This window comes from Panthera tigris, chromosome D1 (assembly GCF_018350195.1).
Source record: "Panthera tigris isolate Pti1 chromosome D1, P.tigris_Pti1_mat1.1, whole genome shotgun sequence".
In the NCBI taxonomy this organism is placed as follows: Eukaryota; Metazoa; Chordata; class Mammalia; order Carnivora; family Felidae; genus Panthera; species Panthera tigris.
This window is the reverse complement of record NC_056669.1, coordinates 67,144,424-67,171,737: the sequence shown is the minus strand read 5'-3', so window position 1 is coordinate 67,171,737 and position 27,314 is coordinate 67,144,424. Positions and strand designations below refer to the sequence as shown.

The 27,314-nt window shown below is 48.3% G+C and overlaps 2 long non-coding RNA genes across 3 annotated transcripts; one reads left to right on the top strand and one right to left on the bottom strand.

Annotated features, from left to right (window-relative positions):
• Window positions 1–315: 315 nt before the first annotated feature.
• LOC122231410 lies at window positions 316–27,314 on the bottom strand. Of its 2 annotated transcripts, none has more exons than XR_006208642.1 (4): window positions 27,025–27,314; window positions 19,361–19,472; window positions 18,755–18,860; window positions 316–613 (listed from the first exon to the last, which is right to left on the bottom strand). It is a non-coding gene; the product is annotated as an uncharacterized LOC122231410 (long non-coding RNA). The 2 variants fall into 2 exon arrangements; XR_006208643.1 differs by lacking the exon at window positions 316–613 and adding an exon at window positions 13,671–13,786.
• LOC122231411 lies at window positions 5,557–10,087 on the top strand. Its single transcript, XR_006208644.1, has 3 exons — window positions 5,557–5,638; window positions 5,795–5,931; window positions 10,046–10,087. It is a non-coding gene; the product is annotated as an uncharacterized LOC122231411 (long non-coding RNA).

Genomic DNA, 27,314 nt, shown 5'->3' with positions numbered 1-27,314 from the left:
TACGAAGATAAAAGTAATTTAAGGCAGACAGATCTTGTTTGAATTCAGACTCCCTCAAACAATAGTTTTGTGACCTGGGCAGACGCTTCCCTTTGCTCAGCTTCTGTGTCATCCTCAAATGTCACACATGGAGGAACGCCATACTTCCTCGTGGGGTTCTGTGGGAACTAAATCCAAAAACTGATATGAGGGAGCCCATCCCAGGGCCTGGCCTGAGGCTCACAGGAGGTATTCAGGTGCCATTGCGGGGTCTGAAGACACTTGACAAACACTGTCCTTATCACACCTGTTGTGAATGTCCTTTGAAATCCTTACTGTTTATTTTTACCAAATTAGGCATATCTACACTGTTTCAGCAGCAGCTTTAGGAAACCGCATACCTGCTTCTACCTTCGAATAAATACACAGAAAAAAGCGATTGCAGTCCCATTGCCTTTGGCTCTGGGAAAGTGCTGCATATGCATGAAATGGCAGCTCGAGTTTTAGAAATGCTCTTTGGAACTTCCAGACTGCCTGCCCTCCGCAGCGCTCCCGTATGCTAATCTCCCCGGACTGCCCGGCCATCAGCTTGCCCGGTTTGAAACTTTGCTGGCCATTCAGGATGTGCAAGAGTCTGCAAAACAAAGCTCATCAAGATAAACAGTTACCCTATGATCCAGCAATTCCCCCCACCACAGGTATAGACCCAAGAGAATTGAAAGTATGTCCACACACAAACTTGTTCATGAATGTTCATAGCAGCATTATTCACAATGGCTAGAAAGTGCAAAAAAGAAAACCCCAAATGTCTATTAATTAATGTATAAACAAAATGTGCCATATCCATATTATATTGGTTTCCTATTACTGCTGTAACAAATTACCAGAAATTTCCAAAACAATACAAATTTATTATCTTACTGTTTTGGAGGCTGAAAGCCCTTAACTGGTTTCACTGGCTAGAGGCAGGACGTGTGCCTTCTAGAGGTTATGAAGGAGGAATCTCTTTCCTTGCCTTTGGTGCTTCCAGTGGCCACTGGATATTCCTTGGCTTGAAGCCCCTCCCTCCATCTTCAAAGAGCAACACGGCAATCCTGCTTTTATCCTTATCCTTATCATAATCCAGGATAATCTTCCCATCTCAAATCCTTAGTTAGTCACATCTGCAAAATCCCTTTTGCCATATAAGATCACATTCCAGGGATGGGCCACGGATGTCTTTGGGAGTCATTACTCAGCCTACTGTACAACAGAATATTATCCAGCCACGGAAAGGAATGATTTACTGATACATGCTACAACACGGACGAAACTGGAAACATCAGGCTAAGTGAAAAAGTGACACAGAAGGCCCCAAAATATCTGATTCCATTTATATAAAATGTCCAGCATAAACAAACTAATGGAGACAAAAGGAGATTAGTGATTGCCAGGGGCTGGAGGGAGGGGCAATGGGAAGTGACTGCTAGTGGGTATATGTAGTTTCTTTGGGGGGGGGGGGTGATAAAAATGTTCTGGAATCAGATAGTGGCTGGTGATGGTACAACTTTATGAATATACTAAAACCACTAAATTGTACACTTTAAAAGGATAAATTTATGATATGTGAATTATATCTCAATAAAAAATAAGTACATTAGAAGAAACTTCATCATGCATCAACATTACCTATAAAGAATAAAAGTGAAAATATACTTCTTAAATCAAATTGTGGTCTGAGTTGTATTTAAATAAAGTGCTTTCCACCAAATTGTTCAATGCAACTGTATGTCCCCCTGGGAGACAGTCTAGTATGGTGGTTGAGGAGGGACCCTGGAATCAGGCTTGGTGCCCAAGTTCAAGCCCTGGCTCTGCCCCTTACTAGCTGTGTCACTGAGTCTCAGTTTTCTCATCTGCACAGTGGGATACTTGCCCTCAGAGTTGTAAGTATTCAATAAAATAATCCACGTAAAGCTCAGCACATAGTAAGTGCTCGACACACACAAGCTATTGCATTTGTTACCCCCACCTCTGCTCTGCCCAGCAGCAGGGAGAAGGAGTGAGATTCTGGCTGACCTAATGGGATCCAAACATCCTCTTTGAGTCTCAGGTTGTCAGTGGGAATTAGAAGGCATCAGAAAGCTTCTGGGGTGCCTGGGTGGCTCAGTTGGTTAAGTGTCCAACTCTTGGTTTCAGCTCAGGTCATGATCTTATGGTTCATGAGTCTGAGCCCCACCTCAGGCTCCACGCTGGCAGTTCAGAGCCTACTTTGGATTCTCTCTCTCCCTCTCTCTCTCTGCCCCTCCCCTGCTCACATTCTCTCTTTCTCAAAATATAAAAAATTTTTTTAAGTTAAAAAAACAAGAGAAGGCATCAGGATGCTTCAAAGGGTAAAAAAAGAAATGAGCTGGTTTGGGGAAGCTTGGTATTCACGCATGCATGTATCCATTGAGTTTCTCATTCCTTCCGTCACTGTTCGTTTACAGACACTGATTGAGAGCCGACTGCATGCATATCTGGCCCCGTGATCCTGCCGGAGACAGAGTCCCATGGAATGCACTATCACTGCAGAAGACAGATAAAACTCAGGGCAATAAGATATACCAGGCCCTGTGCTAGAAGTTTATACAGACCCCAGGGTGGGCAAGTGCACGGGGTGAGTGGATGAGAGGACAAAAAGGACAGAGTGGTTAGTCCTAAGGTGGCAAGGAGAGGCAAGGAAAGACTTCATAGAGGAGGTCTAGATACACCACTAGACTAGGCATTCTTGAGTGTGTGCTCACACGTGTGTATATGCATGTGTGTCTGAGTGTGTGTACATAGGCAGTGGGTGACAGATAAAAGAGAGACAGGATAGAGTGCATAAGTAAAGAAGTTGCATTCTTGGCATGAGCAAACACCCAAAGATATGAGGCTGCCTGGATTTTTGAGGACGTATTGGTAGTTCCTGCAGGCAGTGGCTTGGCTGGAAAGAAGTCAGCTGTGCTAAGAGAAAGGCAACCAAAATAGTTTAGGGAGACAGGGAGTGAGCTATTTGGATTTGCTTTTAAGAAGGTCTTGCTGGGTGTGCTGTGAGAAAAGGCTGGAAACCACAGTTGGGAGACTGTGGCACTGATTAAGCTTTGGGTGCTGGGGACCTGAGCCCAGGCAGGGGTGGAGAAGGACAGGGAGGATCCATTCCCATCCCTACTGAACACCAGCATCCAGCCCTGCGTACAGACAGGCAGGCAAATGCTCGCTCCCCTAAAGGCACTGGCACCCCAAAACCACACCAGTGGACACATTGGAGGGTGTGATGATTACTTTCAGGTGTCAGCTTGGCTGGGCTACATCACCCAGTGGTTCAATCAAACACTAATCTAGGCGTGGCCCTGAAGGTATTTGTAGATGGAGTAAACTTCTACAATCAGCGGACTTGAAGTAAAGGCGATTACCCTCCATAATGTGGCTAGACCTCATTCAATCAGCTAAAGGCCTCACAAGCAAAAGCAGGTTTCCTGGAAAAGAAACCTGTTTCTCTGGAGAAAATGGACCAATACGAAGGTTGGTTACCCGCTCCTTACAAGGCTCTAGAAACCAGACCTTCTCTGGAGTCCTGCCTGAAGTTGGTGGTGGCTTGTGCTGGTCCCAAGTGAGGAACGATCGTCAGTCACAGATCCCTGGTTGGGAGATACATGAGGCACTGGCCTCCTCCTCTCCTCAGCACATCCCCTCACCACACCACTGCCTCCTGAGGCTCAGTCCACCCACCCACCACCCCAGGTCAGGAGGAGGTCCGGCTCGGCATCAGCAGCCTAGCACCGGGTCCTTCTGACCTTCTGCCACCTCTTCTCTAGCCAGTCCTCCCCTGTCCCTTGTAGCCAGGCTCCAACGATGGAGGTGCTGCTTTAGTTCCTGTCTGGTGTTTCAGAGGTTCTAGAACTAGAATCGAGCCTTGCTCCCCTTACCCCCCCCCCTTTGCCAGGCCCCAAGAGTCATGCCCCTGGTTTCTAGGATCTGTGACTGGGGTCCTGCTACCTTCTCGGAGGCACCCCTAACCCTGGGCTCCCCACTCAATGTCCACTGCCTAACCCATCACCAAGCATTTGACCATGTGTGAGTCCATCTGGCCGTGGGCCTTGGTCACCCTTGGGCTGGTGTGTCCCACCCTGACTGAGCCCTGGGCCGGGCCCAGGAGGGCATAGCCGCTGCCAGCCCCAGCTGACATGGGCAAAGTCACAGCCATTAAGCAGCAGCCAGAGGTGTCCTAAAACAGCCCTCCTTGGGTGAAGGTTGATTTTATTTCCCACAGTGATTCCCAAATTTAATGTGCCTCTGAACCCCCTGGGGATCTTACAAAGCAGATTCGGATTCCATAGCTGGGGTTGAGAGTCTGCATTTATTTATTTTTTAAATGTTTGTTTATTTTGAGAGAGAGAGTGTGTGTGTGAGCACGCACGTGCTGGGGAGGGGCAGAGAGAGAGGGAGAGAGAGAATCCCAAGCTGGTTCCACACTGTCAGTGCAGAGCCTGACTCAGGACTTCACCTCACAAATCATGAGATCATGACCTGAGCCGAAAGCAAGAGTTGAATGCTTGACCGACTGAGCCAGCCAGGCACCCCCGCATTTCTAGCAAGCTCCCTGGTGATGTCAGTTTTGCTGGCCCATGGGCCACACTTTGAATAGCAAAGCTCTGGAGCCGAAGTTCTCAGCACTGGCTATACATCATAATCACCTGGAGAGCTTTGAAAAATACTTAGCCCAGACTCTGCTTCAGATCAATTAGTCAGAACCTGACTAGCAGAAGTGGGCGACAAGGGGCTGGGCATTGAAAAACAGCTTTGGAGTCTTGTTCATGTTAATTATTGACCAAGGACATACTGAGGGCCTGATTCTGCCCATGTCTCTACATTCGGGCCTGATCCTGCCCATGTCTCTACATTCAGCTCAGAAACATCTGGGGTGGAGGCTTCCTTTGGTCCCAAAATGCCACACTGTGGAGGGGACAGGAGAGTGGGCGGTCACAGCAGCAGCTGCCACCCCCGCCCCTCCCTACAGCTGCCAGCAGCTCCCCCGCCTTGATCTGCACCCCCTCCCACATTCCTGACACAGGCTGCTTCAGAGCCTGCAGAGACAGCTTGAGCAAGGAGCTGGGGTTGCAGAACCCTCCCACAACTCTCCAGCAGAGGCCGTGAGGGGCGGATGCTGCTCCCCAGTTGAGACTTCCTGACTCCCAGCCAAGTGTGTGTGGGCTCCCTGGACACCCAGCAGATGGCCTCTGTGCTGACTGTGCCCATGTCAGCTGGGGCTGGCAGCGGCTATGCCCTCCTGGGGCTATGCCCTCCTGGGCCTGGCCCAGGGCTCAGTCAGGGTGGGACACACCAGCCCAAGGGTGGCCAAGGCCCACGGCCAGATGGACTCACACATGGTCAAATGCTTGGTGATGGGTTAGGCAGTGGACATTGAGTGGGGAGCCCAGGGTTAGGGGTGCCTCCGAGAAGGTAGCAGGACCCCAGTCACAGATCCTGGAAACCAGGGGCATGACTCTTGGGGCCTGGCAAAGGGGAGGGTAAGGGGAGCAAGGCTCGATTCTAGTTCTAGAACTCTGAAACACCAGACAGGAACTGAAGCAGCACCTCCATCGTTGGAGCCTGGCTGCAAGGGACAGGGGAGGACTGGCTAGAGAAGAGGTGGCAGAAGGTCAGAAGGACCCGGTGCTAGGCTGCTGATGCCGAGCCAGACCTCCTTCTGACCTGGGGTGGCCGGTGGGGGTGCTGAGCCTCAGGAGGCGGTGGTGTGGTGAGGGGATGTGCTGAGGAGAGGAGGAGGTCAGTGCCTCATGTATCTCCCAACCAGGGATCTGTGACTGACGATCGTTCCTCACTTGGGACCAGCACAAGCCACCACCAACTTCAGGCAGGACTCCAGAGAAGGTCTGGATTCTAGAGCCTTGCTAAGTCTACCAAGCAGTGCCCAGAGTTGGGGTCCAAATGGTAAGTGCACTATACCCCCGGTCTGAGGCCCACCCACCACTGTCAGCCAGGCTTCAGATCCACTAGCTCACAAATAATTATTCTTCAGAACAGAACCACTCACAGTGCCCGAGGGCACACATTTCTAAAGCTGTTTCCATACACAGGCATTGTCAGGTTGGCCTTGGACTAAACACCTACCCTTAACAGAGCAGAGCACTTCCTAAATGATAAGTACTTTACAAATACTGATGAGTTTAGTCATCCCATGACCCCAAATAAATTTTATTAGCCCCATTTCACACATGCAGACACTGGGGCTCAGGTTGAAGCTAAGAAGAGCCCAAGCTCATCCTGCTGGGAGGTGGCAGAGCTGTGAAGGGGACCCCAGGTGTCTGATTCCAAAACTCAGGACCTGTTCACAGGGCTGTCTGTATCATGCTTGCTTCATAAATAAAAACATGGATGGAACTTCAAAAACCAGACTCAGAAATGCCAATGGTCTCAGAAAACAACAACAACAAAACAGTAAATACAGTGCCATTCTCTGAGACCAGTTAACCAGGGGGAAAAGGATTTTATATAAGCACAAAAGTGCCTTTGGGAATACGAGCCCCATGCATTAACGTAATGATTATTCCTCCCGCCTGGGCTCTAACTATATTTTTATTAGGATGCTTTACATATTCTTTAGCTTTTTTAAAATGCTAAACTGACTCTGAGTCCCTAAATGTGCCCAAAATCTAGGCAGTACATTTATAGGAAGTGAAAGCCCCCCCACGAAAGAACTCCCAGAGGCCTGAATTAGTGGTTTGTATTGTAAGGAGGTGAAAATCCACATCTCTCCCAGGAATGCCACTGACATAAAATTCAAACCAAACTAAATTTATGGAGGGAACTCAGCTTGAAGGCTCATCCAGTGGCCTGAATACTTACGATCACACACTGTTCTAAGATCTGCACCAGGCTCCTCTGTTAAGGTTGCCTGCAGTCCAGACTCTGGAGAGTTTGGTGACTCCACCTGTGGCCAGGGGCAGAGGGAAGCTGGTGATGGGGATCAGGGATTTGAACTCAGTCAGTGACTGAATCTCCAGCTGGGGAGAGAAGTTGTGTATGAGATAAGGTTTCGTAAATTATTTTCTCTCTTCAAACTCAATGATTTGCAGAGTCACAGGGTCTCCCTTACTGGTTTCTTGTTATGATGCCCATAATTTACTTCCAAATACTTCAGCATAGAGAGGAACTCAATTTTCTAAGATGTTGCCCTAATTGAGAGTCTACAGACCAGGGGTCATGAGCTAACATGCACACTCAGGATGAAGCCCATATGTCAGAAACGACCGGTGTAAGCACTTCTATTATTTTTTTTTTCATCCAACAGCTAAGGCTCCGAAAATTAGCATGTTGCATGTCAGAAATGAGTTTTATTGGAGAAAATGGTAGCATATTGGCTAGCAAGATGAATATCAGAAATGAGTTTGCATTGGTGGAATGAAAGGGGTTCAGATATGCGGTCTGGCTGAAAATAGTTTGGGGACAATACTCATCTTTGTGTGACAAGGACATAAGAATCCAAGGAGACCCGTGCCTTTCACCCCTGAGGCACAGTTCTGGGTCTGGTCATTGGTTTAGGAGGCTTTCTCACCTTGTGATGTCGACCAGAAGCATGGAATCCCTCTGATGGGATTTTGTCCTGTCTACATTGTCCTTTCGCATAAGGTGAGGTTGGATGTAATAGGATGGAGAGCGGGGACTTTGCGGAACTCACAGAACAGGTTGTGAGAACTGTCTTATTGCCCGCCTGTCGAGTGAATAATTGTCCACCATGCAGTGGAATTGGGCCTGAAGCCCGCTTTCCTACATCACAGGCGTGAGATTGGGGGTGGGGGTGGGGGGCGGCTGCCAGTTCTTCCCACCTCAGGCTTTGGCAGCTTCTTAAGATTGCTTGTGACCTGCTCCCCACTTCCTGAGTCTTTCTACAGGAGACAGAACCTCAGGGTATCTTTGTCCTTCATCAAATTCATCATCCTTGCATCTAATTTGCTTTTAATTTTTTTCCTTGGGAGTGAGAGCTGGATCAGCCATAGACAGGATTTTAGAACAGCTCCTGGCAAGGGGTCATCTGATGAGAAGTGATTATGCTCTCATTGGCCAAGCAATTTATTGCCAACCAAATTCTTGTTGCCAGACGAATAAAGCCGGTGTTCATTCTACCCACTCAGGGTCCTAAATGACTTCTTAGAGCCGCCAGTGAGAATCAAAGGGCATTAAAGACAAGCGCTAGGGGGCACCTGGGTGGTTCAGTTGGTTAAGAGTCCGACCTCAGCTCAGGTCACGGTCTCACAGTCTGTGGGTTTGAGCCCCGCATCAGGCTCTGTGCTGACAGCTCGGAGCCTGGAGCCTGCTTAGGATTCTGTGTCTCCCCCTCTCTCTGCTCCTCCCCTGCTTGTGCTCTGTCTCTCAAAGAACTCCCAAAGGAGTTCTCAAAAATAAACAATAAAAAAATAATAATAATAAAAGACAAGTGCTGGGCACAGAGTCTGCTCCACAGAGGCCACAGCCGAGGGGGGCCAGCCTCTCAGACACACAGGTGGACCTCTGCTTGCCCACCTTGTGACATTCCATCCCTAGAACACTGGGAGGTCAAAGCTGAAGGGGCCCTCCAAATCATCCCACCCAACCCTCTCCTCATCAGATGAGACAGCCCAGAGAGGTTTCGTGACTAACCCACGGTCACACAGTAGAGCTAGAAGGAGGGCTGTGCCTACTCCCAAACCATTCCTCAATTCAACTCAATAAACATTTGTCAAGGGCTCAGGGAGTAACCAAGTTCCCCACACTTGGTGAGCTCACACAGATGCAAATAAGCCTGACAAAAGGCAGAAAGTGGACGCACAGTGGTGAGTCATTCAGGAAGCTGAATGGTCCTTGGTCTTGTAAATGACCTGGAAGCTCCATGAGGGAGGCAGCATCTGGCCTGGGCCTTGAGAGATGAGCAGAGTTTAGAGCGGAAGGAAGAGGGATAGAGGAGGGGCCCTGATGAGAGCTGCCCGAGACCTCTGAGGTTTGCAGTAGGAACACTCTGCTGGGCTCCAGTGGAATGTCCAGAGGCCCATTCCGGCTCCCCAGATGGGACCTTGCATGAAGTGAGAATTCCAGCTCCATCTCTGGGTCTGGATGGCCCCTGAGGGGGGTTGATGCCAGGCTCACTTCCTTTCCTGGGAGTCCTTCTCTCTTGCCTCCTTCATCTCCTCTCCAGGCTCAATGGCTCCCCTAGAATCTCAGAGTCTCTGGGGCACCAGCTGGGTTCTCCTTGGAAAAGCCAATCTCTCAGCCTCCCATCTCCCCTCTTCCTAGCAGCAAACCAACCTCACTGAAGGTGTGCCCAGACCCCTCCGGCCCCCAGAGCACACTTCCCTCTCACTGTCTCATTTTCTCTTCACCACGACCCACTGGTATCCATCCTTCCCCCACCTGTGTAGGTGAAAACCTAAGGGTCCCAGGAACTCACCCAGACCCTCCTGCTGGTGTGGGTGGGGCCCCCTCTCCAGACCCCATCCTGGGGCAGCAGATCTCAGACAGACCCGCAACTGATTCCTCAGCTCTGAATCCTGCCTCACCACTCACCAGCCCTGTGACTTGGACAAATTACTCCACTGTTCTCTGCCTCAATTTCCACATCTGGAAAATGATAATAATAATGACATTTATCTTGTTTTGAGGATTAAATGTGTTAATACATACAAAGAATAGTGCCTGGCACATAGTAAGTATAGTGCAAGTAGTAGCTGTTATTAGCATTAACTGTGATCTAGGATTCCAGCAGATTCCTCCCATTAGATTACTTAGCATCCCCCTGTGCCCACAGGGGAGTTGCTCAACCTCTGTGCCCACAACAAGGCTGGCCCTCAAGACAACTGGCATTCTTCCTGAGTTTGTCTGGCTTTCTCCCATCCTTGGACCCCCTCTATTTCCCCCTCTACCCTCAACATTTCCTCACCATGAATCCCCTTCCCCACACCCACACCTAGCGGACAGGCTCCCCCAAGACTCTATGTGAGGAAAGGACTCTCTTTGCATTCAAAGGCCTGGGTGGCTCAGTTGGTTAAGCGTCCCACTCTTGATTTTGGTTTAGGTTCCTGAGATGGAGCCCTGCGACAGACTCTACCCTGACAGCATGGAGCCTGCCTGGGATTCTGTCTCTGTCTCTCTCTCTCTCTCTCTCTCCCCCTCTCCCTCTGCCCCGCCTCTCAAAATAAATACAAATAAAATAAACATTAAAAAAAAAAGCTGTCCTTTACAATGGTGGCTTGAATATTCAGTACAAAAAGAGTTGTCTCCTTTAAGAGCCCAGTTTTGAATGAAAAGGAAAGCTTTCCAGTGAGAAGCAGCTTTGAATCAACTTCCTAGCCACAGAAAAGGGATTATCAGCAGAAAACCATATCACCTACTTAATTGCAAAACCATCCCGAAGGCCAAAGTCTGGTCTGGGCTGAGTGGCAGCCTTGGGCCCTTATAGCTACTGCTTCCAAGATCTGCAGAAGACATCACAGTGCAGTAAAGGGGATCTTTGTGGGAGCGCTATTCTCTGATACTGGGGAATAACAGAGGTGACCTATCAAACCGGTGCTTGATTTGACCTGTTGTCCGTTAGAGCCATAATCTTTGGATGCCTAAGAATTACCTTAGGGAAATGGAAGAACCAAGAAAGGGGCAGTTCTGGAGCTCCTAAATGGATCTGGCCATTAATATTGCCCCGGGGCTGCGCCAGCTTTTCCCAATGAGGGAAAAAAAATACCCCTTTGATTTGCCTCGACCACCCCCTTTTGTGGGCTGATGACATGTTTTGCGGTGTGCAGGTGTGAAAGGAGCAGAAGCGCCTGATTGACAGTAGGGGCTTGGCAAATGATTAATGAATGAATTTCCCCAAGGTTGATGATCCATTCATTTCCACTTAAAAACATTCAGGGATCTTCTCAGGGTTGCTGGTGGAGTGTGGTTGGTTAAGGGTCTAAGCCACCTAAGTGCCCCCCCCCCACCCCAGCAATGAAGGAAGGAGGATTCTTTAGAAAATTTTATCTCAAGCTTTTCAAGCAGAGATAGTCAAAGCTTAAATAGCTGAGCAGCATCTTCTTTCTCCCTGATGTGTATCAGTGAATTGAAGCTTTTCAGAATCCCTGTGGAGCACCGGGATGGTGGGAGGTATGGAGGGCAGGATGTTGCAAGGGCAGTTTTCCTGGGAGTGTTCGGGAATTCCTAAACACAACGGGAAAGGAAAAACCAAAAAACAGCCAACTCTTGCCCCACACCATCAGAAAAAGTGTCACATTTTATGGAGATTCAACTACCCACCCCCCAACACACATTATCTCAAGGCCAAGTCCTTCCAAGCCACTCAGTTCAGTAGCCCCCAAAGGGGAAAAGATTATTCTAACATAGAACCCCATCTTTCTCTTGGACTGTCGTCACCAGCCTTCTGCCAAGGTTACCTGTCTGTGGTGCTTCATCCAATCATCTTCTACACCATCACTAGAAACATGCTTCCAAGTCACAAATCTGGTTAAGTCAGTTTCCTTCTTATACAGCCCCAATAGCTCCCAGTTGTCTTCAAGGTAAAATAAGGATTCTTCAACCTGGCACTGGCCCCCCCACAAGGTATATGGTGTGTTGAGATCCCTGACATGGCCCAGCATTCTCTAGAGGTGCCCTTGCATGGACCACAGCTTGCAGGAACCACAGCTTCTATAGTAGACCATATTGGTTATTAAATGCAATACTGTACAACCTTGGATGCAAATAACTTGTTTTGCGAGTGTTCCATAAGACGAGCAAACATTCCTATTTCAAGTTGATAAATTTCAACTTGATAAATGAACGATGTCTTGCAATATGAGTAGTACAGTGATGCTGAATGTCACATGATCACAGCTGAGCCAATGGTTCTTCTCTCTCTCTCTCTCTCTCTCTCTCTGCGGGATTGTGGAGGATTACCAATGCAATGTCACATTTCCATGAAATCCTCAAAAGGAGGCAAAAGCAAGTGTCATTGGATAGGTTCCTTGTTAAAGTTACACAAAAAGAAAAAGATTCCATGGAGCCAATAGCTGGCAGTGATTCTGTTAGTGATAGTGAAAGTTGTCCTACACAATAACCCTCTTCTCTCATGTCTCCCTCACACCAGCCATGAAGGTTTTCAAAGGTAAGTGTAGGCTAATTTGTTTCTTTTTCTTTATATTTTATATTTTCTTTATTACTTTGTATTATATATTACAGTATTGTAATCATTTTTATATGAATATTTTTGGGTTGTGGAGCAAATCATCTGACTTTCTGTTGTTTCTTATGGGGAAATTCACTTTGATATACAAGTGCTTTGGATTACAAGCATGTTTCTGGAATAGGTTATGCTCACAAACCAAGGTTTTACTGTATTTTGAATATTACTCCTGACTCAGTCAACAAGACTACCCTTATTTTTCACCATTTCCTTGTTTGTTTATTTGTTGAATGAATTAAAGGACATCCCAATAAGCAAAACAATGAATGATATGTAACCTAGCATCTGTGACTTTGTCAGCCTCGTGAAGGAAGGAAGCCCATGGGGGTATGTTGGTGAACAAATAAGGTGCCATCCACAATTACCACAGAGGTGGTCACTTGGTCAGTGTCTTTCATAGGTGGGCTATACCCAGGCCAAGTTATCAGCCAGCCAAGTTCAGAATGTAGACTTTTTTCAGTGCACCCCCAAATCATCAGTCTTTCAGGGTAAACACAGCTCAAAAGACACTGATGCAAAGTAAGAATGCAACCTAACTATTCATAAAGGTGACTGGAATGTTACTATCCCTCATCCAGGTACTTCAGTTGATACCCTTGTAGTTGCAAGAGGTAGAAATTCTAACTCAAAATGACTTAAGCACGAAAGAACTTTATTTGTTTTCAAGGCTGAAAGTTCCAGAGGTAGGTCCAACTTCAGGTCCTGCTGGATTCAGGGCTCAAATGGTATCACTGGGACTCAATTTCTTCCTCTTTTGGGTTCTGTTTTGCACCACGTGGACTTCCATCTTAGGCTCCATATTGTTGCAAGATAGCTTCCTGCCCTCCAGGACCCCATCCTCTCAGCTTCCAGTCTAGCTGGCAGGAATAAGGATTCTCTTCTGGAAGCCCCAGTAAGCATCTCACTGCATCACTTGGGTTCTCATTAGGTCATGTAGCCATCACTGAATTCATCCCTTGTGGCCAGGACAGGAACATTATGTTCTGATTGCCTGAAGGCTACATCACCTGGGGATCTGGGGGCGTTTCATCCTTATGCCAAGAGTTGGTGGATGAAAAAGAGGGAAATAGGATACTGGCACCACAATGCTCCTTGGAAAATCCAGCTGACACCCACCATACCAGGATACTCTTTTAGAGCATTGAGGAGACCAAAACATTCTTCAGAGGCTTGCTTGCTTGTTGTGTCCGAATAAGACAAGAGGAATATTAGGAGGCAGAGAGAATTATTTCCACTAAGATCCACGAATTGTCCTCACCCCAAAACAGACCTGTCTCTAGGACAGAGCTGGGGCTAGACTACCACCCCTCCTCTCTGAAGCCCACTTTCTGTGTTGGACCCCTTCCCTTCTGCTGGCACATTCTGTCTTTATCCAGATGGGTTAACATCACTGATTCTCTCCCAAAGCTATCGGTGAGTCACCATGCCCAGCCTCACCCATCCCATATGGGTACAGGTGTTCTTGGCTTTGACTCATCCACCTTGATATAAATGAAGTGCATCTCCACAGTTCCTTCTACTTTTCTTAGTGCTGTCCTGACTTAGTGCTGTCAGCAGCCCAATGAAATGGCACCAGGTAGAGACCTCCATGCTTCTTTCCTAGGTGATGTGATGAAAGAAACGAGAGGGCATTCAACATGCCTGTGTCCATATGGCTAGATAGGGCCAAGCTACAAGCTCCCATAATGAACCCCCACCTGTACTTGTTACATAAATGAGGCTGCCTGTGGAGGTCCGTAAGCAGGTAACAATCCAGTCTCTCTTCAACTCACCGCCAAAATGGAAGACTAGCCCTCGTAGTGGAGGTGAAGACACTCTTCTCTTAGCCACTCCAAGCAATTTGCTGATACTTTCTCCTATCCTTGGCCCCTAAGCCAACCTCAGAGGCACTGCCCTTGTTATTCATAGGCTGGAGGGACAAGTCTTCTTGACGCTGGGGCAGGAGGGTGGGGGGAGCAGCTGTGTGACAATCGGTCCCCAAAGACTGCCATGGCTCCTATCTAGATGCAGTCAGTGCTCAGATAAGACAAGACAAATGGCAAACAACATTTGGACCGACAGGTGCCATTTATTAACATGCTCTAGATCAATGGCATCTGAAATTAAAACGTTCTATATCTGTCACATGTCCTCAGCAGGCCCTCTGGCAGGGTAGAGATGCCAGCTACAGATTGGTGTGAGGGTAAGGACATGGAGGAGGGGAAACTGTCAGCCTTGGGGCATGTGGCACTTCCCACCAGAGCCACAAGCAAGGCTCCCCAAACTGTGAAGGCTCCAGAAGCTTCTCAAATAAGTCAGAGGATTGGGAGATGGAAGTCCAGACAGTAAGACTCCACAGCTGGAGAGTCGAGGGGCATGTTCTTCAGAGTTTCCCAGAAGATCAGGTGTTGTCCTGGGCATGGGACTGAAACATCCAGGCCTCCATGCCTCCCATGGAGAAAACCAGCCCACAACGGGAAAAAGCCTGTTTTCTGGCCCCCTATGGGATATGTGGGCATAGCAGATGCTGTGGCTGCCCCATCCCATATCCCTCCAGCAGCCCAAGTTCACTGGCAGTTGTGAAGACAGTCCTCAGGCCTCACCCCCTGCGCCCGGTCTCTTGTCTCTGCCTGGCTGACTTCTCTTAGTGGCCCGACACAACCATGAAGTGCAGTGAAGTTCATGCGAGGGGCTGGGGGGTGGCAGAGGGTAGAAAAGTGCCCCACCTCCTATTTCTCCACTGGCACAATTCTGAGGCAAGGGCCACATGGTTTTTGGAAGGTCCCCAGGGGAATGCCCACAATGGTGACTTGTTAATTAGCTCTTTGCCTTCTGTATCTAACTTTCCCCACTTCCTCCTGGCATCCAGGGATCACTTTCCGGATAAATAGTGTGCCCTTGCCTTCCAGGAATGCTTCTATGTTTGCTCTGTACCCTCTTCTCTTCCTCGGAGCCTCCCTAGGGTCATAGAGCTTTGCAAGCAGAGGACACAAAAAGGCCCATTCTTGCCTCTTGGCTCCACCCTGATTGACTACAAATCCCAGAACACTGTGGGCCCCTCTCCTGCCCTCACTCTCACCTTGGCCCCGGGCTTGCCAGTTGGCAGCCCAGCCACAGCTGGGGGTTTTCTCTAGATCTTCCTGGACGTGGTGGAGCCCCAGAATCTGTGTAGGCACAGCCAAAGGATATGGTAGTAGAAACAAGGACGGTGCTTGGCTTCTAGCTATGGCATTAGCTATGTGGCTTTGAGGAAAGACACATAGCCTCTCTGAACCTCAGTTTCCCCATCGCTATAATTGGGAAAGTATCCAAACCCATCTCACGTGGTTGTGGCTACAGTCAAACAGGGTAAATATATGTGAAACTCTTTGCAAACTCTAACGTTTTCCACGGCTGGTATTCAGCTAGTACACACTAGAACACCTCTGTTATTCAGGGCTGCTGTTGGCTCTGATTGGTTGGAACCTGTGCTACCCCTATTATTAAATATTTCACATATCACTTCTGACTAACACTACAACTACATGCACATCTTGTTTCTCCTGCTTGGCAGCAGCTGGCCATGCTCCCTGAATAGTAGAATCATAGCTCGTCTCTGAGGAGAGTCCTGGGGAGGGCCACGTTCCTCTGAGCTCCCCCCTAATCTGACTGTGCCAAGAAAAAATGTTGAATACCAGACACACAGGCATCCCCCAGATAGATCGATCCCGTTTCAAACATGCAAACACAGAGCACATTGTGCAAATATGCCACAAGGCTGGCTTTGAGGCCCAGTCCGTTGCTAAGGAGTCCAGTAATTCATCCAGCCTAATTAAGCATGTTTACAGGGCTACATGTTCTCCTCCACCCATCCACAAAAAGGCCCTCAACCACGACTCGGTTAATTAATCAGAGGGCTGTGTGAGCGGGTGCTTGCTCGCTAGTAGAGAAAGGTTTCTTCAGGTCAGGTCTACATGATTCAAGCCCTGAACAATCCTGGGAGGTTGGGGAGGGCAACCTGGGGACAGGCCAGTCGGTGCTCAGGGTTGGGCACTGAGCGATATACCAACACCACTAACTGTGGCTGAATATTCACAGTGAGGTAGGAAGAGGAGCAAAGGCCTTAATTAACATCTGTTTGCATATTCATTGTCAACTGTGAGGTATTTAAACCAAGCTCACCCATCACAGAGATCCATATCGTGACTGGCAGAAAAATGGTAAGATTTCTTAGTCCTGAGTTTGCTTTAGAGTAGGGGAGACTGAATATTGCCTGGTGTGATAATCATTATCCAAAGTAGACTCCAGCTTAATTAAACTCGCCAGTGAGTATAAATACCCCCTCCACCACCCTGCGCCTTGTACCAGGAGTGAGTGTTGGAGCCGAGAACCAAGCTTCGTCTCACACCAAAGCCCACGCCCTTTCCCCTGAGCCACTGCCTTGTCCTGGTTTGAATGGTCCAGAATCCATTGTTCTGTGTCTCATGGGGTATGGGGAACCCTGGTTTAATTCTGACATTCTGGGTGGATCAAAGAATTCAGTGAACAAGTTGGGAGAGCACTGCAGGAGGAGCTCAGATACAGGGTCGTGGGTGACAGCAGGGAATCAGCAAGGGTCCCAGGAAAAAGCTTAGTTTCTGGGGAAGCTGCACAGGGATAGAATCCAGTCATGTCAGCTGGGGTTCAGGTTAGGGTTCTATAGTTGGCTAGACTACCAGGGTGGACCCTGAATCCAATGACCAGTGTCCTTACATGAGAAGGGGAGCTGAGACCCACAGAAGGTGAGGCGATGGCAGAGACAGAGATTGAAGCACTATTGTTCACAAGGCACAGGGCACCATGGACTGCCAGCAGCTACCAGAAGTGAGGACAAGAGACATCCATGTCCCTTAGAGCCTCCAGAAGGAACCAGCTCTGCCAATGTCTTGATTTTGGACTTTAGGCCTTCAGGACTGTGAGAGAATTATTTCTGTTGTCTTAAGCCAGCCAGTTTGTAGTAATTTGTCACAGCAGCCCTAGCAAACTACAGGCTCCATTCCTGCTAAGACTCTGGGACAAACCAGGAAATGCCCGCAGTCCTGTGACTGCAGGCTAAGGCTGGGCCTGGGCCTGAGAAGGAGAGCAGAGTCTCTCCCCAGCATGCACAGGCTGACCGTAGAAGCCCCAAAACTCCTCTCTTGACTTGAGGGAGTGGCTGGGGCTTCATGCCTTCCTGGTCCCCATGCAAGTGAAGTTCTTCATGATGCCTGTCAGAATGACTAAAATTAACAACACGAGAAACAACAGTTGTTGTCGAGGATGTGGAAAAAGGGGAATTTCTTGCCCTGTTGGTGGGAATGCAAACCGGTGCAGCCACTTTGGAGAGCAGCATGGAGGTTCCTCAAAAAGTTAAAAACTACCTATGATCCAGTAATTGCACTACTAGGTATTTACCCAAATAACACAAAAAATGCTAATTCAAAGGGATATATGCACCCCAATGTTTATAGCAGCATTATCTACCATAGCCAAACTATGGAGAAAGGCCAAGTGTCTATCGACTGATGAATGGATAAACAGGATGTGGTATATACATACAATAGAAAATTAGCCATAAAAAAGAATGAAATCTTGGGGCGCCTGGGTGGCTCAGTAGGTTAAGCATCCGACTTCAGCTCAGGTCACGATCTCACAGTTGGTGAGTTCGAGCCCCGCGTCGGGTTCTGTGCTGACAGCTCAGAGCCTGGAGCCTGCTTCGGATTCTGTGTCTCCCTCGCTCCCTGCCCCTCCCCACTAGCATTCTGTCTCTCAAAAATGAATAAATGTTAAAAAAAATATGTAATGAAATCTTGCCATTTGCAATGACGTGGATGGAGCTAGAGAGTATAATACTAAGTGAAATAAATCAGAGAAAGACAAATACCACATGACTTCACTCATATGTGGAATTTAGCAAACAAAGCCAACAAGCAAGGGGGAAAAAAGAAAGAGAGAGAGAGGCAAACCAAGAAACAGACTCAACTATAGAGAACAAACTGATAGTCACCAGAGGAGAGGAAGGGGGGGGGGGGGGTGAAGGGTGAAACAGGTGATGGGGATTAAGGAGTGCACTTGTGATGAGCATGGGGTGATGTACGGAAGTGTTAAATCACTGTATTGTACACCTGAAACTACTATTACCCTGTATGTTAACGAACTGGAATTTAAAGAAAAACTTAAAAAAAAAAGTTCCTGGTTAAGTGGTTTGGTGCCCGCTGCTAAGCAGGGCTGGGGCAGGCAGAAACGGGCCCAGGGCCTGAAGTCCAGCAGTTCCAAAGATTTATGTGGCTCCCTGCAGCAGAAGTGTGGTCTGACAGGTGTGTGCGGGGAAGGGAGAGATGTACTCACCTGGCCCATCTTTATGAATTGACCATACATTTGAAAGAATGGATGTAGGGGGCTGGCTAGCTGTCACCCCACCGTCCCGGGCTGGGTTCGGCTTCTCTGATACAGAGCTCAAGGGTCCCCTTTATTTTCTCCTCCCCATACTACTTGCACTTGAGGGAAAGAGAGCCTGCCCTCGACCTACAGGGGCCCTGGCTGAGGGGCCTAGGTCAGGGGCCAGGGCTGAACATAGACAGGAACTCCTACCTGCAGCATCCTGGAGGCTGAAAAGCAGAGAGCCTGGTGCATGAGTCCCAGAGAAAGCTGAGATCCAGATACGTGGAAGACAAAGCACAGACACCAAGTCCAAAGTCTCAAGACACAGAATCGAAATGTGGGTGTGAAGCCAAGGATTCAGAATGGAGCAAAATGGAGTTTGGAGAGAAAGCAGGCCAAGAATGAGCAAGGAGAGTTTAGGGTACCTGCTTGCTGCTGTTGTGCTGGGGGCTGTGGCTCCCTTTCAAGGGATGGTGGAACCTCAGTGCATGCCCCGGGGAAGACCGGAGGCTGGTTTAAAGGGCCTGAGGTAGGGGCGCCTGGGTGGCTCAGTCAGTTAAGCGTCCGACTTCGGCTCAGGTCATGATCTCATGGTCCGTGAGTTCGAGCCCCACGTCAGGCTCTGGGCTGACGGCTCGGAGCCTGGAGCCTGCTTCGGATTCTGTGTCTCCCTCTCTCTGACCCTCCCCCGTTCATGCTCTGTCTCTCTCTGTCTCAAAAATAAATAAACGTTAAAAAAATTAAAAATAAAATAAAAATAAAATAAAATAAAGGGCCTGAGGTAACCTGACACTAACCAGGGAGTCCCATGCTCACCTAGAAAGGTCAGGCCTTCCACACTGGGATTCAGTTGACAGAGGGTCAGATGCTCCCCTCCAAAACCTCCAAACAAGCCTTCAAGATAACATCTTGTCTTCAAAGCTCAGGCCTGGGAAAGGGAGGAGAGAGCAGAGGGTGACAGAATGAGTAGCAATAAACCCTCCACAAGCTTCTTTGGAGTGCAAACCCTGTGGGCTCAGAGCTGAGGCCCTGCCCTGGGCAGTGATGCCCAAAGGTACTCGTTGCAGGCCCCTGGACAATGCAGCAGAAGTATCAGACGTTGGGACAAGTTTTCCCAAAGAATTCAGATTTGGAGTGGCCATCTCACTCTCCCTGCCCTGAGTTCCCTCTGCTGCAGAAGCTTCTAACTTAGTTCTGGGCCCCGGAGCCCCCACTGGTAAAACCCCTGGGCAAAGCAGGGGGCCCAACCCTTCTGGTACAGGCTCATCGTCTTAGATGGTGAACAAGCAAGCAAACCAGAATAGGCCTCCCCCAAGGCAAGAGGACACGTGGGTCAAAAGTCGGCCCAGAGCCCAAACTGAGCATCAGAGGTCACAGAGACTGCAAGTGGGCTGCCTGGGTTGATTCTGACTTTTCTGTGACTTCTTTGAGGACATCCTCATGGACCACATGGGGAAGCATCTGCACGCTTTTCCCCCAGGGAGTTGGCTCACCCTCTGGCCTCATTAGAGTCTCAAATGCAAATTTAGGTAGAGCAGCAAAAATACATACATTAGTTACAGAATCACATCAATATGTAGAAAAGGTCTGATGCAAATTGGAAAGTGACATTTGGAAACTCTTTGATAAATGGCTGTGCAGAACTTAAGATTCCATTTGGAAGTTTGATGTCAAATAGGTGACATGTGGCTTTCCACGGGGGACTCCTGCCTCCCGGGCTCTGCCCACACACAGCTCAGAGACTGCTTTGGAAATCCCATCAGCATGCAGGTATGACTTCCAGCCATCAAAACGGCTCATTCTTTCCCCCCTCCAAATTATATCATCCAAAGCTGGCCAGGCTAGTGGAAAATGGACCCTCACAGGGGAGTGCCGGAAGGATAGTAGATGGCACTCTTCTGGGCATGGCAGTTCGGCAGAATGTGTCAAAAGCCTTGACATTCTTCATGGTTCCTGAGCAAGGTTTTCACTTCTAAGAATTAAGTCTAAAGATATGGTTAAGCCTGTGCACACATGCCACTCTCCCATCCTCAATTTAGTTTAAAAAAAAAAAAATCAAACAACATTAAAGACTTTTACTTCGGGAGAAGGAGAAAATAAAATAAAACTCAAAAGTAGTTGGCTGTTGGATTTAGAAAATCTGTGGTCTCTTGTCTATGAAAGGTAAGGCTTTGAGCTGGTCTATATGGAAGAGATAGCGACAAAATAGGAACAAAAGAACCTAGCACAACAAAGTAGCAGAAACTTGAGGGTGGGGCTCCTGGGTGGCCCAGTCTGTTGGGCAGCCGACTCTTGATGTGGGCTCTCGGTTTGTTGAGCTCGAGCCCCACGGTGGGCTCTGCACCCACAGTGTGGAGCCTGCTTGGGATTCTCTCTCTCTGTCCCTCCCCCATTAGTGCTATCTTTCTTTCTCTCAACAGAAATAATTAAACTTAAAAAAAAAAAAAAAAGAAAAGAGAAAAAGAGGCTTCAGATTGGTCCCTTGGCAACTCAAGTAAGGGGTTTGGGAAACTGAGACAACCAAGAGGAGAGGAGACAGGAGAAGCATTTGGGAGAGAGGGGGCCAAGCAGTCTGCTGGCAGGACCTTGGACCAAACAGAGAGAGGCAGTGAAGAATCCTCAAGGGAGGAGTAATGACATCTAATCTAACCTTTTCCATCTTGAAACCCCATTTTACATAAACCCTTTAACCCAGGTCGTTGTACAGTAGACTTGGGTTAAGTGTCCTGAGGGACATGGAGGAGGGGGAACCAGGCAGCTCATGGTAGAAATGAGGTGAGGACAACCCAACACTGGAACAACTAACGGGAGAGGTGGCAGGTGGTGAGAAGGGTACTGTGGGGACTGGAGTGGGGGTGTAGAAGGAGAAGGGGAGCACTGTCCTCCACCCTCCCGTCCCTCATTCCCCAGTGGCCTCAGAAACATTAGCCAGGAGGTGCCAACAGGCAGAGAAACCACATCAAAATGTCATCAGTGATTATCTCTGGATGCGGATGCTGGGATGATGCTTTTGGGGTTGAATTTTCCTCTTTGCTTCATGTATTCTCAATGTTTTAAACAAGTTGTATTACTTGTGAATTTTTTTTCAAGTAAAACTAAAAAAAGAAACCAATGTGCAGACATGCCTGCTGTAGGACTTCACACACTTGATGGTAGACAGCATGCCTTGCCCCAAACCAGGGGAAACACACAGCCATTGGAGCCTGACTCCTCTCCCAAACTGCACAGGACATTTATTCAAGGCACTTGCCAGGCTAGCTCCAGGGGTAGAGCCCCTGTTGTTCCCAGTCTCTGCCAGCAAGGCTTCCAGAACCTCTAAGAACTCTCAAGCAAGAAGGCAGCCAAGGCAGAGTCATTATAAAAAGGATCATTGTTACACTCACATTTTCTAGGTCTAGTGTTCAAATGCCTTAGAAAAGATGTGGAAGGTGGCCCTTTCTAGAAAAGAAAATGGTCATGCCTCCCAGCTACACAACAGACTCCTGCTTTTATCCCTTCAGAAAATTCAAAGAGCCAAGGTTTCTGAGTTCCAGCCGCGGCTGAGCTTATCCACGACGAGAACCCCATTCTGTTCTCCATGCTCTCTCTGGCCTCATGAATCTTGGCAGAGGGCTGCTTTCCTATGGTGATGACTCCCATATTAATTTAAGTCTTTTCAAGACATACTTGCTAATTAAAATGTGAAACAGTTTTTATTCCTTTAATTAAGATACAAGATGGGAAGCATAATTTAATTCGGTCCATTGAAAATATCAGTATTATTAGCTCCATAACTTGCTTCCATTAAAGATGACTATGTTAAACATTTTTTTTTTTTTACTCCTGTACTTGCTGGAGCTTTGGTATATGCACTGACTCAGTCCTGAAACTTTTGTGGGAATTTGGTGGCTGTGACCCCTTTGAAAGAGCTGTGTGGAAGCCAGAATCACCAAGTACTTCAGCTTTAGGACCCTGTCTTAGGTTGGGTGCCCCAAGAAGCAGACCCTAAGAAGGATTTGAGTCCCAGCAATTTGTACAGGAAGTACTTTTAGGGGAGTGAGGAGTGAGACAGGAACAGAAAGAGAGTCAATTCAGGTGGGTGCATGAGCTGGGAATTGAGGGTAATCTCACAGGGGACATCTGATAGTGTAGACTATGTCTCTGAGCTGTGCCATCTGAGTGACAAGAGAGCTGGGTGTCTCTCCTCCAACTGCCGTCCCTAATTGGCCCAGGGATCCTCCCAGGAGTGTCTGCTCTGCTGTAGGTCCAGCCACCCCCTCTGGCAGAGAATTGCAGACATTGAAGAGGGAGCCATCAGTGTGAGGTGGTGAACGCTAAGAGGAGATAGGCAGGGCATCAATGGCCTGGGTTATGTCCTCACAGCCCTGTCCTCTGCAATTGCACAGACTGGGCAGAAAGAGACCAGAAGGCATGCAGGGAGAGTGTCAATCACTGACTTATTGACAAGTTCTTTCCATGGCCTAAGAGACAAAATCATGGACTAGTGGCCAGAGTCCTCATTTGGAAGTCTCTAGAAAGGACTGAGAGCAGAAGAAGTGTTACTCTCCCACCCAAAGTCAGAGACAAATGTAGGGAATCAGGAGAAGCAAAATCAAGGGCCCAGAGATGGGAATGAGGGTATAGTTCTAAGGTCATTTATCATCCATCCATCCATCCATCCACCCATTCAGAGAAGCCTGTCCCCTTACTGGCCAAGCAGGCTACTTGAGAGGGATGAAGCAGGAGAAGCAGGTGGCCCCAAAGCTGGTCCAGTGGTGTTTCACAGGCTTGTAAGTGATAGAGAACTCACCCATGTGGCAGCCAACCATCTCAGATTCTATCTGCGCCGGGTTGGAGGGGCCACCCCGTGGGAGCTGGAAGTACTAGCTTCCTCCAGCTGAAGACAGAGAGGACAGCTCTCAGTGTGATCCTGTACTAAGTGGGAGAACTGCAGCTGGAAATGGGGAAGTGAATGCATTGTCTGAGACGTCTGAAAAGTATGAGAAGTCACCAGTGGATCAGAACTGATACTGGACAGTCGGCTGAAAGGAGATTTTGCTGGTGAGACCTTGCATCCTAGGCAGGGTTGAAAAGGAAGGGTGGTGGGAATCAAATAAACAGACTTCAGGAATGAGAGTGGGATTTGAGAAGCCTGTGCCAGGGAGCTCTTAGCAAGTCAGATAGGACGAGCTGGATTGCAGCCCAGACTGGAGGATATTGGACAGGGTGCACAGTAGGAGAGGTCCTGTGTCAGAGGAAGTGCGGGACAGAACGAGCCTAGCATTGGGAGCCAGACCTCCCCAAGGTTCAAGTCCTGGCTGTACCACTTACTTACTGAGTGACCTTGGGCAAGTGGCTTAGCTTCTCTGAATCCCTGCATAGAATTCTGTGAGGGCTAAATAAGGTGACATGGAAAAAATGCACAGCATAGTGTCTGCCCCATGGCGGGACCCCGTAAAAGCTACTTCCTGCCCCTCCTTTATCTTAAATTATAACCTGTATAACATTCTGGGGACCCACACCTTCGGGAGGTCCCATAGTGGCAGCGTCTGACTGTATGTGCACTTGTCTGTGTGCATGCCCTTGTGTGTAGAAGTGGGCAGAAGTTTGCCTGGACAAGAAGGAGAGCCACCTGCTGTACCCCTGTTTCTTTGAATATACCTGTCCTAAACAAAACTAGGTATGAACAGCCCCTCCCTTCCTGCTTCTGGCATTTCCCAGACAGGTAAGGACACTAAGGCAGAAGGGACTGAAAGGTGGTGCCCCCAGTCACACAGCTGGTGATTGTCAGAGCCAGGAATGACCCCCCCCCCCACTACCACCAGGTCCAGCCCCTGGAGGTTCAAGCCTAGGACATTGTATCTTTTAGGGTTGTGGTAGGAGTGTGGAAGTGAATATTTGAATCTCAGCAGTACTTGTTTCTAACTGAAGGCATTTTTTCTTCCCACCCAACAATTCCTTCCAGGAAGGGACAGGTGACACATCTGAAGCTGGAGGCAGAAACTGACTCAGCCTGAGTAACCCAGGCCCCAAATTCCATCCAGAAATCCTTACATTCTGGGAGAGGCAGGAGCTGGAAAGTAGGGCCTCAGGAGAGCTGACTGTAGTGCTCCCCCTATGGGTGAGCACCAGAACATAAGAGCATTTTGAATCCTTAAAAAAAAAAAAAAAAATTTTTTTTATGTTTATTTATTTTTGAGAGAGAGAGAAAGTGCGAGCAAGGGAGGGGCAGAGAGAGAGAGACACACAGAATCCAAAACGGACTCCAGGCTCTGAGCTGTCAGCACAGAGCCCGACACAGGGCTTGAACTCACGAACCATGAGATCATGACCTGAGCCAAAATTGAAGGCTTAACCGACTGAGCCACCCAGGCATCCCAAGAGCATCTTAAATCTTAAGAGGTGGGGCCCTTGCGTTTTAATGCTAATGCTGGCTACCCAGAAGGTCACCCCTTTCTCTGGTCCCACAACTTGTCACACAGAAGCCCCCAAGTCTTGCAGCCCAGGGGCTCTTCCTGTGGGGAGTGCAATGGAAACCCCAGAACAAAGTGAACCTACAGTGCAGCTGTCTTCCCTTTAAAACAATATGTGGGAAAAGTCACCCTCGGCTGTCAGACCACATTATGAAGGGCTCACTCTCCAACTCAGGAATCTAGTCAAGCTAAAGCTCTTCCTGAGCACAGAAGAGCCCCCTACAGCAGTTGGTGGAGGCCACCTCTGGCCCTCTGACCCAGGAAGCCTGTGACATAAATGGTCCCCCCATTTCCTGATGCCTGTGCTCCCTCGCATTGCTTTTGGAATTTGACACTGGTCGCTTGAGCTCTGTTTACCACCTTTTAATCTCGCAGCTTCGATTATGTAGTAGCCATGCAGAGCAGGGACAATCCAGAGGACCAAGAGGCAGGTAGGTGAGTGATGGCAGAAGTGATACCCACAGGGGTAGCCCAGAAAACCCACAGCTGGACTGATGAACCCACCAGGGTGAGGGTTTTGTGCGCCACCGCTTGTTACAACCTCCCCACTCGCAGTTGTCAACTTCGAAAGGCATCCCCAGGGCCTGATCTGCTTCCCTGGAGGACTCTCAAACCTGTATCTCCATTCTGTTCTTTGCCCTAAGCTCCAGATCCATTTATCCAGATGTTTCCTCCCAAGGGTCCTCCAACACAGCAGACTCACTGCGGGAGAAGACAGTCCAATCTGTCCCTCTTGGCATCACCCTCAAGTTCCTTCCCATCTGTTTCCCATCTCTGTGAATGGTGCCTGACACGTTGACTCCACCTTCCCTGTCCCTCCTGGCCAGGCTTTCCTCCTGTCCAGGAAGCTCTACCTCCTGTGTGCATCTCGACTCTGCATTTTCCCCATCCCCCCTTAATATCTCACATCTCAATTATTTTCACACCCATTTAGGTCTTTTTGCACTGGTCTTGCCCCAGCGTTTAGCCCATCTGCCTGGAACACCATTTCTTTTCTCCATTTCCCTCCTCATAAGCCTTCTTCCTCTGAGAGGCCTTTCATGGTTTCTTCGTGTAAGATGAAGCACAACCCCTTCCCCTGTGGACCTCTAGACCTTGACACTCATGCCTCCATTTGAGCCCTGGACATATGGAACTGCCATTGATTATTGTCTTGCCTTCCTCCCCACAGGGCTCCTTGAGAGCAGGGAACAGGCTTTCTCCTTCTCTGTGTCCCCAGTTGGAACTCAGTTCTTGGCAAATAGTAAATGTTTCATAAATGTTTTGTTGACCTAAATAGCCCTGTAATAAAGAGGGCAGTCCCTTTTCTCCCATATCTGAAAGATAGGGAAAGTGAATTTTGTGTTGGTATCTTTCTATTCCCAGACCCCAAATATCTAAACCAGCTGAATTTTTTAGCAACTGACTCCATCCAGTGCAAGCACATCCCTCTCTCAATAGCCAGGAAGTCTTTTGTAAGGAAATTTCTTTGTCTCCCATCACATTTCTTTTTGTTTTATATTTGGAGCTGTACTTCCATTTCAGAGCCTCAACACCTAATATTCCCTGTGGAAAGGTGAAACATAGCTGTGGTGCTCTGTCTGATTCTGCTGGTCCCACTGTCAGGGAAAACAGGTTCCTTCCTTGGCTGAAGCTCCCACACTCAGGAAGGGAAGACCATCCACTTGACAGCCCAGAGCTGCACATGTGTGAACACTCCGTGTTTGAGAATGATCCTACCACACACACCAAACGAATAACAGAAAATCAGCCTATGTCACCTAAGCCCCTGGGTATAACTTGGCATCCATAAAAATCACAGAATTCTCTCTCAGTGATGCTCACAGACAAGGACTTTTCCAAATCACTTATTGCTTCTGAGAGAGAATATATCTGCTTTTGGTTCCATATGGGCTTTGTGCATAGGCTTTCTCACTCATTCAGTAAGCATTTATTGAATACCTACTGTGTGCCATCCACTGATCTGGGCTCTGGGCAATTCAGAGATGAGTAGCAAAATCCCTCTTCGTTGTTTGGACTTTTGCTTACCTTTTCTGCTACAATGATTTTCTCCCAGCCTTCCTTACTTTCTGTCTTCTGAGTGTTTTCCTTTATATTTTACATCACAACTTCCTTTGGTTTTATCACAAAATCAATTGCAACCTCCCCACTGCAGGCAAAACAGTTGTACTTAAATGGACTTCAAGCTTTTAAATCTATTTGGGTTACATTTTCCCTATCTCATCTACTCAATCACTCACTAATCCATCCTTCCTTCCTATCTACCTTTTTCCCTTCCTTCCATCTACTAATACATCCATGCATCTTCCATCCATCCA